The sequence below is a fragment of the Dromiciops gliroides genome, chromosome 2, assembly GCF_019393635.1.
Source record: "Dromiciops gliroides isolate mDroGli1 chromosome 2, mDroGli1.pri, whole genome shotgun sequence".
In the NCBI taxonomy this organism is placed as follows: Eukaryota; Metazoa; Chordata; class Mammalia; order Microbiotheria; family Microbiotheriidae; genus Dromiciops; species Dromiciops gliroides.
Genome location: NC_057862.1, coordinates 252,682,352 through 252,697,372, shown reverse-complemented (window position 1 = coordinate 252,697,372; position 15,021 = coordinate 252,682,352). Strand labels below are relative to the sequence as shown.

Genomic DNA, 15,021 nt, shown 5'->3' with positions numbered 1-15,021 from the left:
AATCCTAACATGAAATAATAGAGGAATACATGTTGTGATAGTGACATACAGACTCAACCTGGGGTATTCTGTCCTGGTTTGAGAACCACATTTTAGGATGGACAAGCTTGAAGAAACTCCAGAAGATGGTGGCTGACAGAGTAAGATGACTCCCTAAATATATCATTTAAGGATACACACACACACACACACACACACACACACACACACACAAACACACACATTTGTGTATATGTGTATATGTGTGTGTATAAATGTATATATACACATATCTACCTACCTATCTATCTATCTATCTATCTATCTATCTATCTATCTATCTATCTATCTATCTATCTATCTATCTCTATCTATCTGGAAGAACCAGAGATATATAGCCTGGAGAAGAAAAAAATGGTAAACTGAAGGATATGATGATCTTCAAATATTTGAAAGATTTTCATTTGGAAAGGCATTCAACTTATTCTTGGTCCTAGAGGGTATAGCTAATAGGTAAAAGTTACAGAAAAACAGATTTCAGCTCAAAATAAGGACAAATATATTAAGCTGTTCTCAAATGTTAGTGGTTCCCTGAGCTTCCTATCATTAGAATTATTTTTTAAAAAATGATGTCAAATGACCTGTAGGCTCAATGTGGCCCACAACACTCCCAAGTGTGGTCCAAATAAGATTAAAGTATAATTGATAAATATTAAATAAAATAAGTAAAAATACAAACCCTGCCTCCATAAATAATATAATACAAAAATAAGTCAATACTCAACCCACAGAGATCATATAGAGGAAAGCATACTAGATTTGCAGTCCAAAAAACCTGGGTTTGAATCTAATCTCTGACACTTACTAGTTGCATGATATAACCTCATTAATTCTCTCTCTTTTTTTCTATCTGTAAAATCGGCAATATGATACTTGCAATACTTACCCCACAATATCTTTGCATTTTGTGAGTATTAAAACACAATCAATGCATCAGTAAATATTTATTAAGCTCCTCCTTTGTAACAGGCACTATACTAAGTTCTGGGGATTCAAAAAATAAAAGTGAAAGAAGTACCTGCCTTGAAGAAAAGTATCACCAAATTAGAGGAGTCAACATATACACATCTAGGTATAGGAAGGGTCCAGTGGTTGGGGGCAGGGAGATGGAGATCAGGAAAGGAACTTGAGGAGCCTTGAAGGTAACTAGGGATTTTGAGAGCTGCAAATGAAGATCGAATATATTCAAAGAATGGAAGACAACACTAACACACTTACAAGATGCTGTCATTTGTAAGAGGAGCAGAAAGAAGCCCTGTCTCTCTGGATCACAGTGTGTGTGGAAGGGTAATATGTTCAATAAGGCTGAAAAGGTAGTGTAGATTGGGGCCAGGTCATGAAGGACTTTAAATGCTAAACAGAGGAGTTCTATTTGTTTCTGTAGGTAATAGGGAGCCAGTGGAATTTGCTAAGTAGCGTAATATGTTCAGATCAGGAAAATCAGTTTGGCATCTGTGCAAAGACTGAATTGGAGAGGTGAAAAACTCAAGGCCAGGAGATCAATTATAAGGCTGTGGCAATAATCCAGGTGACATATGGTGAAGGTCAGAGCTAAGGGAGTAACTATGTGAGTGGAGAGAAGGGAACAGATTGAGTGGTGGCTGTGTCTGATACCTAGTAAGCACTTAATATAGTTTGTTGACTTGACTTGTGGAGATGAGTTATTGTTTATTTCTAATGAGATTGGATAGCCATTTTTTGTCAGGGATGTCGGGGATAACAGTCATGATTTGCAAAATGATGAAATGTATGCTTAAATTTTAGTATATCTCAACTAGAGTGTGATTAGACTTTTTAAAAACATCATGAAAATTTGTTATCAGTATTAATGATGATGTCTTCATTACTAGGAAAACAAAGGTCTTTTTGTACTACTATCCTGATTAAAACAAAACAAAACAAAACTACCTAATACTAAATATCAAATAATTACTATAATACAACTTAGAGGTACAGGGTTCCCCTTTAAATATTCGAAGCCCTCTCATGTGGAAGAAGGTTTAACCTTGCTTTGCTTGACTCTAAAGGATAAAAGGGGGAAAATAATGAACCTTTTGAATAAGTAGAGCTATCCCAAAGTGGAATGTTTTCTTCCTCTGGAGGTAGTGCTTCTTATTATTTGAAAGCCATAGAATCATAGGATACCTGGGATAGACCTGAGAGGTCTCCCAGTCAAATCCTCTCATTTTAAAGATGAGAAAATTGAGGCACAGAGCAGTTAAGTGATTTATCCATGTACACATAGTTAATAAGTATCTGAGTGTAATGATTGGAATGACGCCACCTGCTGGAGACTTACTGTAGGAAAGCTCCACCATGAGGAGAAGGTCTCTGAGGGCAAGACCATGCATCTTTACTTTGGCGTCAGGAAGTGACGTTGGCTTGTGGGAGGAAGAAGGGGGAGCCTGGAGCTCTGACTCGCTCTCTTTCCTGAGGACTCCAGTGGAGAAGGGAGCTACAAATGTGCTCTCCTTTTAATAGATAGATGAATGTAGGTCTTTCTCTCTTTACCAAATTCTTATGCTCCTTAATAAATGCTTAAAAGTCTAACTCTTGCTAAAGCTTATAATTTATTGGCCACCACTCATTAGATATTTTAGACAGACTAGCTAAAATTTTAGCCCTAACATGAAACAAAATTTGAACTGGTCATCCTGATTTTCAGTCCAGCACTCTATCTACTATGCTGTATAGGTGCCTATAAGAAGGCTAAACTGCCAATTATAAGGAAAGTTTTTGAGGGGATTCCTGTATAGGTGCAGATTGGACTAGATGACCTCTGAGTTCCCTTCCTATGACTTTGGGAAGTAAAGATTACTTGATGGGGGCAGTTAGGTGGTCCAGTGGATAAAGCACTGGCCTTGGATTCAGGAGGACCTGAGTTCAAATCTGGCTTCAGACACTTGACACTTACTATCTGTGTGACTGCTTGATCATTTAATCTTTAACAAAGAAGAACTATTTTTTTTAAAATTGGTAACTAGAAATGGTAGTAAGGTAATTCAGAATTTTATTGAATATTTTACCTTTATCATGCATAAAATATATATGCATGTGTTATATATAGATGATATATTCATATATAAATACTTATTTATATTTATCTACTTATATAAATTCATAGGAAATTAATGTTGGAATGAAACTTGAAGTTCACCTAGTACAATCTCTTCATTTTGCAGATGAAAATGGGACCCATAGGGTCTAGTGACTTTACCTAGGTTAATTAGCTAAGAAGTGACAGAGTTGTATTGTAATTGAACTTAGATTTTGTTTCCAAGTTTAATATTTTTTCCAACACAGCACACTTTCCTGTCCCCATTCTCCCTTTGCTCTATTCAAATGATCTTAATATGAAATTCTAAAAGTATAACCCTGATTTCATATAAGGGATAAAATTTTTGTATTAAATTTTGGCCACAAAACTGAAAGGATATTGAGTAACCCAATGCTCTCTATACTTGGGATTTACTTGAATGATGTTCTAGCACATAAATATCCTTTGAGGAAAGCAACATGTTTTTAAAAAATTAATTGCCTGGCAGTTGTGAAAAAGTTTTCCTTTCCCTTTATATAAAGATTCATATAACCTTTTTGTTGATTTATTTGCTAAACACTTTATCATGTATCTTTGGGAAATACTTTATTTTTAGATTTATTGTTGTCTGAATCAGAACTAAATGTTTGTATGCTCTAGGAAGGGTCTGAGCTTTGGATCTCTTTTATGTTATTGTTCATTGAACATTTTGAGTCTTCACTCTAACAAATGCAACTTAATTTTTCCAACTCCTTTCCTATAACACAGAGAAAGTAGAAGTTCTTGTCATTAATAATATTTTAAAATATTAAAATATTAAATATTTATAATATTATAATATTTTAAAATATCTTTCATTGTTCTCCCTCCTTCCCCCTCTGTCTTCCTCTTTCTCTCTCTTTCTCTCCTCAAGTTCTTCCTCTTCTTCCCTACCCCCCACTACTCTAAATGGTACTGAGAGATTCACATATAGGAACATATTATACAAATTAGAAAAAGATAAATTCATAAAATAAGTACCAAGTCTGTGAGATAAGGAGAAATCACTTCCTTGTGAGGAGTCCAGGGAAAACTTAAAAAAAAAAGCCTTTGGTTGTATTTTATAGGGTGGTTAGCATGCCAGTAGGCACAGATGCTTATGTAGGTCAAGGTGTGGGTTTGATAGGGGCTAGTAGTTGGTAGAAGTAAAATGTATTTGTTTACTGGCATTTGTGAAATAAAAATTAATAGGGTCATACTCAAACTTTTTGGTCAATGAGTTATCATCATCATTATCATCCTCATCCTCATATCATCCTATGTTTAATGAGCACCTGCCATATCCAGAGACCTATGCCAGGCTCTGTATTACTGACTTGAATTATACTGAGCTTATTGATTTTTCTTTTTTTTTTAGTGAAACAATTGGGGTTAAGTGACTTGCCCAGGGTCACACAGCTAGCAAGTGTTAAGAATCTGAGGCTGGATTTGAACTCAGGTACTCCTGACTCCAGGGCCGGTGCTCTATCCACTGTGCCACCTAGCTGCCCCATTATTGATTTTTTAAAATAACAGGATGAATTTCCACAATCTTCTGCTTGTTTCCCTGCTATCATTTGCTATGTGATCAGGTAATAACATTAACTTTATGTAGGTGTGCTTCACTTTTGACTAGTACTAAAAAATTATAATTAACTCTAACTCAAAACTTTGATTTATACACATTTTTTTCTTTAATGTATGTATTTTTATTTAAACTGAACTTAAATCAGTATATGAGTATACTTGCCCATCCCCAAGTACTGGTACCAATTTTATTGAATTCCTGGGGAGACTATAAAAAGCCTTCATTCACACTGTTGGGGTCAGGGAAGGAAAGGAGGGAGTCGTTATGACCCTAATAACTTAAAAACATGAACAAGTGTTAAGGCAGAAGTTATAAATTTTAAAAAGTGATTATACAATTTACATGTAAACAATGTTACCACTTTCCCTTCTCTCCCTCTCTTGTTCAGATTTATGTAATTAACTTCTTTTGTAGAGTAGGGCAAAAAACCAAACCAAACGAAAACAAAGCATCATAGAGTTAAGTAATTCCTTGTAACAGTGTAGGGAGGAAACCCACATTTCCCCTACCCCACCCCCAGTAATGCCACTGTTCTCCATTGATCAAATTCAGTCATTTCTCATATGGAAAACACTATGGAGACTGAGAGCTATTTATAGTGGAAGCTTACCTCTAAAGGATCATAGATGTCCAGCTAGAAGGAAACTCAGCAAGCATCTTGTTCAACTCCTTCATTTTCTAGATAAGGAAACTGAGGCATAGAGAGGTTGTGACTTGTCCAAAATCAGACAGGTAACAAAGAGAGCAAGGTATTTTTTTGTGTGGGGGGCAATGAGGGTTAAGTGACTTGCCTAGGGTCACACAGCTAGTAAGTGTCAAGTGTCTGAGGCCAAATTTGAACTCAGGTCCTCCTGAATCCAGGGTCGGTGCTTTATCCACGGTGCCACCTAGCTGCCCCAAACAAAGAGAGCAGGGTTAGTATCACATAGGAGAGCTTAAATTACTGTTGAGACATTCATTTTGTTAGTTGGGACAAATGGTAGCTGAATGCTGCAAATTTTCCCTCATGTTATGCACCCCTTGCTTTTGACTCCATGTCCTCAAAGAATTTATTTTTTTTAATAACAAACTTTTTTATTTAGAGTTTTGGGTTCCGATTTTTATCCCTCTTTCCCCCCATCCCTTCTTCCCTTTCTGAGATGGCAAACAACCAGATATGGGTTATACATGTATGATTATGCAAAACATGACCATATTTGTCATTTTGTACAAGCAAACTTGATTAAAAGAAAAAAAATGAAAGAAAGTGAAAAATAGCATGCTTCAGTCTGTTCTATCAATATCAGTTCTTTCTTTGGAGGTGGATAGTATGCTTCATCAATAGTCCTTTGGGATTGTCTTGGATCATTGTATGCTCAGAGACTTTATTACAGAAGACTGTCATTTCTATTTAACTGACTTGCTAGATTTGTAGGCCACACCATGGAAGGTTCTCAGTTATAGTCTCCGGGTAGCCTTGCTCTTGCCCTGTCCCCGGGTCAAGCCAAAGGGAAAAAGCTCAACATGTGCAGTGGAGAAGTACTCTAGGGTCTAACTACCTGGGGTGTATGAAGTAAGTAGGGATAAAGGGACAGAGGAAAAGTCACAGTCCTGTGACAATGGAGAGAATGCTGTATTTGGCATCAAGAGACCCATGTTCAGATTCTGATGGGCAATTGCTACCTTAGTGGCCTTGAGCAATCCACTTAACATCTTCTAAAGTGGACACTGTCAGGGAGTGGGGAGGGAACTGATTATTTCCCTTCCCAGAGCAAACTGTAAGGAGAGGATAATTGCCAGCTTCATTTCTAGTCACCTTTCCCTCAGACATAGCGTCTCCTCGAAGCAGAGGTGTACTGGAGCCAGCTCAAACTGTTGGGGCTGCTTTCAAATTTTCTGTGGAAGCATCTATACTTTGAAAATTAGCAAAAGCTACAAATCAGGATTTATTTTGTTTTGTTGGTTGTCTAGATTTAAGAAAGTGACAGAGAAAATGGTAATAATGTAGACTAAACTTAAAATACATGTGTAAATACATGGAAAAACAGTTCACTGCTTAGGACTTTTCCTCTAGCCAACTCTATACCCCCACTCCCATTGCACTCCCTTTTCTTCACATAGCTGAGTGGAATCAGTGTCTTCCACTTCATGTTGGTTTAAGGAATTTGTACTGTTACTACAGGGGTTAATGGGGAATTCAAGTAGAAATAGCACCACTGGTGTGAGGGCTTGCTGAGCCCTTTGCAAGACTGATTATCTACCTTTGGTGTTCACCTATCACCCAACTCTCACCTGTGACTCCAAGAAGCTATAGCATGCACAGCATCCATGCCTGGGTTAACTGTCTCAGCAGACAGGCTATACTAGGTTGAGGGGATAATCACTGGGCCACAAACCCATCAGTGAGTTGGGGGCTATCAGTCCTGAGTATGTCTACATTTCTGTGGAATGGATAGATGAGAACAATTTCTTACAATAGCTATAAAGAAAGATGAAGCAGGTGCCATGGAGCACTTAGGGCTTGGTCAGACATCAAAGACAGGAACATCATTCACTAATAATAACTCAAACTTGTGTCCCCCACTGGAGTGGTTTGCCATTTCCTTCTGTAGCTCATTATACAGATGAATAAACTGAGGCAAACAGGGTTAAGTGACTTGCCCAGGATCACATAGCTAACTAGTAAGTGTCTGAGGCCAGATTTGAACTCAGGTCTTCCTGAAACCAGACCTGACCCTCTGTCCACTGTGTCATGTACCTAAGGAAACTCAAGAGCAGTCATCATAGTTGAACCCTCAAACACAAGTTTGTGGTGTTGTTTGCATTGGCTATGTCTGGTAAGTGGCTTTGGCTGGAAACAGATGCTGAGAAGGAACTAAGAATTTCAGTTCTTCAATGGTCTTTAATGAGGTTTTTACTTCATGAGGTATTTCTGTCTTATTTTCTAGATCTAGCTTTGATTACTCCAGATTGGTATATATTTTCTTTCTTTTGAAGTTGTTAGGTTGGAGAGAAATACATGGAAAAATACTACCATATCATCTTGTTGATCATGTGATGTACTTGATAGCTAAATCATCCTATAACTTCCTTCAGTATTGAGTATGGTTTTTAGTATTGAATATGGTTTGTTAAGCATATGGTGGGGACATCTACCAGTGGGATGTTTGTGTAGTGAAATCTGAATTTCCATGTGGCTACTTAAACTGAACAGAGAGTACTGTACTTGTTAGTTACACATTGGCTCCTGTGCACACTATAAAGAAGACAAGGAATTTCTTACCATTTCATCAATTCACTTAGTACTTTTAAATGTGTTTGAGAACCATTGTCACTCCATCATATTATCTTGACCATTCCCTCATAGGAAATAGAAAGAAGTGGAAGGTGAGCAGGAATTTTCAATGTTATGGTCATTTTAGAATATAGAAAAGAACATAGAAAAGGACACCTGTGACATTGGGCAAGGCAGGTAAACTCTCTTGGCCTCAATACTCTCACCTATACAATGGGAGCACATGAGAAGATTGACTAGATGAGGGTTTTTTAAACATTTATATATGTATATATATATGTATATATATATATGTATATATATATATATATATATATATATTAGTTTCTCCCCAATTACGTTTAACCATTTTTAACATTTGTTTATTTAAAGCTTTGACTTCCAAATTTAGTAAGGAATCAGATATAGATTATACATGTTCAATCTTGTAAAACATTTCTTCATTAATCATTATGTACAAGAAGAATCGAATAAAAGAAAGAGAACGAAAGTGAAAATAGCATGATTAAGTCTGTATTCAAACAATATCAGTTCTTTCTTTGTATGATATATATGGCAAATAGTATGCATCATCAATTGTCCTTTGGGATTGTCTTGGATCATTGTATTGCTGAGAATTGTTAAGTCATTCACAGTTCTTCATCATATAATATTTCTGTTACCATGTACTATGTTCTCCTGGTTCTATTCAATTCGTTTTGAATTAGTTCATGTAAGTCTTTCCAAGTGTTCCTGAAATCTCCTGCTTGCCATTTCTTATAACACAATGATATTCGATTACACTCATACATCACAGCTTGTTTAGCCATTCCCCAGTTGATGGGCACCTCTATGATTTCCAATTCTTAGCCACCACAAAAGAGCTTCTATAAATATTTTTGTAAAAACAAGTTCTTTTCCCCCTCTTTTTTGATATCTTTGGGATACAGACCTAGCAGTGGTATTACTGAATAAAAGAGTATCCACAGTTTTATAGCCCTTTGGGCATAGTTCCAAATTACTCTCCAGAATGGTTGGATCAGTTCACAATACCACCAACAGTACATTAGTGTCTCACTTTTCCTACATCTCCTCTAATATCCATCATTTTCCTTTTTTGTCGTGTTAGCCAATCTGAGAGGTGTGAAGTGGTACATCAGAGTTGTTTTAACTTGCATTTCTCTAATAAGCAGTGACTTTTTTTGTGCAGGGCAATGATGGTTAAGTGACTTGCCCAGGGTCACATAATTAGTAGTGATTTAGAGCATTTTTTCATATGAATATAAGTAGTTTTGATTTCTTTGTCTGAAAACTATGTGTTCATAATCCTTTGACCATTTATCAATTGTGGAATTACATGCATTTTTATAAATTTGACTCCATTCTCTATATTAAGAAATGAATTTTTTATCAGAGATACTTGTAAAAATTTCCCCCCAGTTTTCTGCTTTCCTTTTATTTTGTTTCATCGGTTTTGTTTGTGCAAAAACTTTTAAATTTTGTATAAATTAAATTATTTATTTTATATTTTGTAATTCTCTCTACATTTCCCTTGGTCCTAAATTCTTCCCTTATCCATAGTAGATCAGAGGTGTTTAACCTTGTTTTTTGTGTGCTGAACGTATTTGACAATCTCAGAATCCATATGGCTTTCTTTCTCAGAATTGTTTAAAAGTGAAGGGAAAATTAAAAAATAAAACCCCAAAAAACCCACTTCCCCCCAAAAATGAAGGGAAATGCTAAATTTCAGGTAATTGTTCGTGAGTATATGTATATATATATATGTATATATATACACACACACATATATATATAAACATACCCCCACACACATACATATATATGTATATATCCATATATACATATGTGTGTATTCCCATCTAAGTTCATAGGTCCACTGAAAGCTATCCATGTATCTCTGGGGAATCTGTATACCACAGGTTGAGAACTCCTGAACTGTATGATCTCAAAAACACCTTCCAGCTACAATTTTCTATTATTTTGTGTTGGGTTGAAGTTATATTATTGTGAGTAGGAGATTTGGACTATGCAGCAAAAGAAAAAATGCTAATTTTTGGCTTTCTAGGTAGACTGTACTTTCTTTACCATTCCACATTTCTATTTTTTTTCAAGAAGAGTAAAGTGTGCTTAGGTTTAGCATCTTCTATTCCTTTTTACATTTTAGAAAATGGGAAATGAAATAAGTGTGTTTGTGCATATGTGTTTTCCACTGAAGGTTTGAGAAGATAATCTGGTCCATATTTAGGGGAGGAAGAAATGCATGATCAGTGAAGAGAACTCTCCAGGAATGAAAATGATGTCATTAAGGATAGGCAAGGGTGAAAGGTGTTCATTTTAAAATATAGGAGTCCTGCTTGGAATGCTATATGTCCTCTTTGCTACACAGAGAAAGGAATATTCTGGGATCAGGATTAAGAATTTATTTTATGGATAAAATGCCTTGAAGATGAGATGAGATGAGAGTGCTTTCTGCTATCTGTACACAGAAGTTAGAATCGCCAGGCATCATCTATGCACTTAAAAAAAAAACAAAAAACTTGTTAACCTTTTTTAAAGTTTTGACTATAGTAATGGGATATCTTGAAAACAATTCATTTATCATGTAAAACACTTGATCTACAAATCAGAAAAACTCAGTTACATAACCACCTTCCATCTTAAAGCTATTTCTTGATGTGCTACTTTTACTATTCCGGGTGTGGATACGGTGTAGTAAGAAATGGAGTGGGAATGTGCTTCTTTCTTTTCCTGGATTTAGTTTTAGTCAGCTGGCGAGAGCCTGAAGCCTGATGTTTATTTTGGAAACTGGGTCAGCTGTTCACATTTGATATACCTTGGCTTGTAATTTTTAAAAAATGAGCTGTGAGTGTCCTTGTTAGAAATAGGTCTCTGTGAGTCTGCAGCATAGGGTGATTGGCATCTTCAGTGCATATGATTATGTTTTCAGATTTCAGAAACTGCTTGTGCATGGTATTTTTTGCTCAAGCTACATAATGAAGATGATGTCGAAGTGTTTTCAACTATAATAATGATGATGATTACAATGATGATAGAATTAACGTTTTCTATGTACTTTCTCTGAGGAGTGCTTGGCTCCATGCTTTGGCCCAGTCATTATTTCAATAAATGACATTGACTAAGATTTGGAATTTCATTAAAGTTTCAGTTACCTTAGTGGGCAACAGAGAATTTCTTCAATGGTCTTTTGAGTAACCTGAATTCTTCTCAGTGCCTTTTTATCCCTTGAAACTTCTAAAGGTCCTAGCTTTCCTTGTCTTGCTATAATGTAAGGGATAGAGCTGTCAGGAATCAAAAAACCTGAATTAAAATCCAGCTTTGGATACTTATTACCAATGTAATCCTGGTAGAGTCACTTATCCTTGGTCTGCCTCAGTTTCCCCATATATAAAATGGGGATAAAAATATCATTCCCTTCCCACTTTTAGGGTTGTTGGGGGATAAAATGAGGCAGTATTTATAAAGTTCTTTATTATTATTCATTGTTATTGTCATCAAAACCTGTTTTCTTTCTATAGAAAATAGATATGTTCACCAGATGCTGCCATCTTAGGGACATAATACAAATAGGTAAATAGGATAAATAAAAAAAGTTGTTGTTCAGTGGTTATTAGTGAGATCTGACTCTTTATCACTCCTTTTGGGGTATTCTTAGAAAAGATACTGGAGTGCTTTGTCATTTACTTCTCCAGCTCATTTTACAGATAAGAACACTGAGACAAACAGGATCAAGTGACTTGTCCAGAGTCACACAAGTAGTATTCGAACCCAGGTCTCTCTGACTCTGGACCCAGAAGTCTATGTACTATGACAAAAAAAGATTAAGTAGCAATTTTTTTTTCTGGATAGATATATGTATATATGTACATATATGTGACTGTGTATGTATGTATGCTTGTATATACATAAAATATGTGTATAATAAATATATAATTGTGTATGTATGACATACACATATGAATATACACATACATGTGCATGTACACATAATCTATATGCATGTATATAAAATTCACATACAGTGTCAATTGCAACTTAGGAAAGAGAAAGCATACATCAACCATCACAATTTCCTGTTTTATCAAAGGGCCAGTAATATACAGAGTCATAAGCCTTGGGTAGCCAAATCCTTGTGTTAGTATATAGAATTTACCTGGGGAAACTCATACTGGTGCAATAGACATTCACCACCAACCTGCAGAATAGCTACTTGGAATTACACTTGTAGGGGAAAAAATTACATTGAATATTTATGTATGTAAGAACTGAGAATCAAACAGAGGTGGTGATTGTTTTGACTTTGGGTGCCATTATTCTGTTGCAGCAGAGTGAATGAAATAATTATTCTGGTGCTGTTTAAAAATGCTCATGTGAAATAATATCTAGGATTTTCTTTTATGACCACAGGTTGTATTGGTATTAGGATCTGGCCCCTGATTAAAGCTTTGTGTAAGTTGTGTGGCTCCTTTTGAATTCTGTGCAGAAGGTTAGAACCACAAGGGGTCAGCCTGGTCTTTTTTGATACGTTGCAGGAATGGATGGAAAGACCGGAACTGGTTAGCATCCTTGTAGGAACTGTCCGTAGTGATAGATTGACCCATGACTGACTCAAGGCAGAAACAAATAGTCTAAATAGAGGTAGAGTTCCTGTTCAGAATTACAATATAATAATTGGAAAAGAATAAAGCTTAAAACATATGTAAAGTTTTGATATTGTCAAAATTACTGCATATAATTATTTTATTAATATATATTTTGTCCAAGTAAGATCTGGAAACAAAATTGAATAGAAGAAATTTTACTCACTTGTTTCTACTTTTATCTTTTTTCTTTTAATTAAATTTTATTTTGTTAAATCAATAAAGAAATATCCTGCCACACACCTTCCTTCCTCTTCCCTGCCCCCATTGAGAAGGAAAGAAAAACAAATTTGCTATTATAAACTTGTATAGTCAAGTAAAACAATTTCCCTTTGGGTAATATATGTCATCATGATTTCTTTGGTATCCTGGTTGGTTATTGTGCTCATCAGAGTTTCTAATCTCTCAATGTTGTTTGTGCTTACAATATTGTTGTTATAGGGGCAGCTATGTGGTGCAGTAGATAAAGCACCAGCCCTGGATTAAGAAGGACCTGAGTACAAATTCGGCCTCAGACACTTGACATTTACTAGCTGTGTGACCCTGGGCAAGTCACTTAACCCTCATTGCCCCCCCCCAAATATGCCTATCACAGTGCCTGATACCTGGTGGGCACTCAATACAATATTGTTGTTCTTGTATAAAATGTTCTCCTGGTTCTGATCATTTTGTCAGTCCATACAAGTGTCCCTAGGTTTTTTTTTAAACTGTCCAATTTATCATTTCTTATAGTACAACAATCAGTGGATGCAGGTACCGTGCTAAGCACTGGTAATATAAAGAAAAGCAAATAACAAACCCCCCCCCCAAGAAAAAAACCAACAATCCTTGCTGTCAAGGAATACACTCTAATGACAATAATTATGTACAAATAAGATATGTGCAAGATAAATTCAAGTTCATCAATAGTATTAAGGAGGACCAGGAAAGACTTCTTGTAGAAGATAAGATTTCAGCTGAGATTTGAAGGAAGCAAGGACATCCTGGAGTTGTATATAAGGAAGAAGAATATTATAGGCATGGGAAATAACTAGTGAAAATGCCTAGTCTGGAGTTGGAGTGTCTTGTGTGAAGCACAGCAAGGAAGCCAGTGTTACTGGACTATAGAGTACATGGTTGGGGGGACGGTGCCGTTGGAAGGGAGTAAAGTGTAAAAAGACTGGAAAAATAGGAGGGGAAATGACTTTAAATGCCAAACAGAGAATTTTATATTTGATCCTGAAGGTAATAGATGGCCACTGGCTACCAGAGTTTATTGAATTTTGGGGGTATATAAGATGGTCAGATCTGTACTTTAGGAAGATTTATTTGACAGCTGAGTGGAAAAATAACTATAGTGTGGGGATATGGGGTAGGTAGACCAGGCAAAAGGTTATTATAATAGTCCAGGGATGAAGTGATAAGCATCCTCAAACATCCATTCACTTAAAATGAAGAAAGAATAACTACAAAGAGATGATGACAGCTGTGTGTTCACAGATACCTTGGTCAAGCAGGGGACAAACTATCTGACTCTGTCCCATCCAACTCTTAGGACCACCTCAAAGTAGTTCTGGCTCATTCAAAACTGCAAAGGAATGAGAGCAAGTTACCCCTTATATATATTCTCTTACTTGTGGCTTAGCAACACCTGAGTTATCAGTTCTTCTTGCTCTATAGCCAGTTAGATGTCTTTTCATCATTGCAGAATACACACCCCTCATCAATGGTAATTATGCATGCTAGAAATCAGCTCCCTAGAGTTCCATATGGTAGATTAACTCAAGAAATGAATATCTATGAATCATCCAAGGACTGTTCCCTCCTGGACCAGTCTATTCTTATTATACTAAGATTAAATAACAACAAATGACAGGCATACCTATGACACTCATGTTGATGTCATTAAGAATTCATTAACATATTGTTTTAATTTTGTAAGAAATTAAATATTTACTGAAATAATTTGCTCAAATATTATCCAACCTCTAAATTCTCTAGATTTATATATTTAGATAACAATAAGATAAGCATGTAATATCCAATGCCCTTCATGTTTTTTTAAACAATTATTCTTATCTACTCAGAGAGGTGATTAGAATACCCACTCAAACTATGAACTTTCTACTTAATTTATTTCCTTTTTATGTAAGTTGTATTTTTGACTTAACAAGTCTTTTCTTTTAAGGCACATTGTATTCTCTGTGAGAGGAGTATCTTGAGTTATTGCAATCAATGACAAAATTTTTTTCCAGAAGAGCCATATATCAAAGAGAGAAAACTGTCTAAGAAAGCACCTCCAAATATTTCCTTTATAACTCCTCAAAGTTAGATTTGGCTAATAAGTGAAAATTCTTTAAAATTCTATCTCCTACTACTTTTATTTCTCCTCAGATAAAATTTAAATTGTAGTTTTGAATTTCTAGTA

At 35.7% G+C, this 15,021-nt stretch overlaps 1 protein-coding gene across 1 annotated transcript in view; it reads left to right on the top strand.

The window, feature by feature from the left end:
• Positions 1 to 15,021, top strand: part of KCNH5 (potassium voltage-gated channel subfamily H member 5) — a 511,342-nt gene that overhangs the window by 162,408 nt on the left and 333,913 nt on the right. The window lies entirely within an intron of this gene.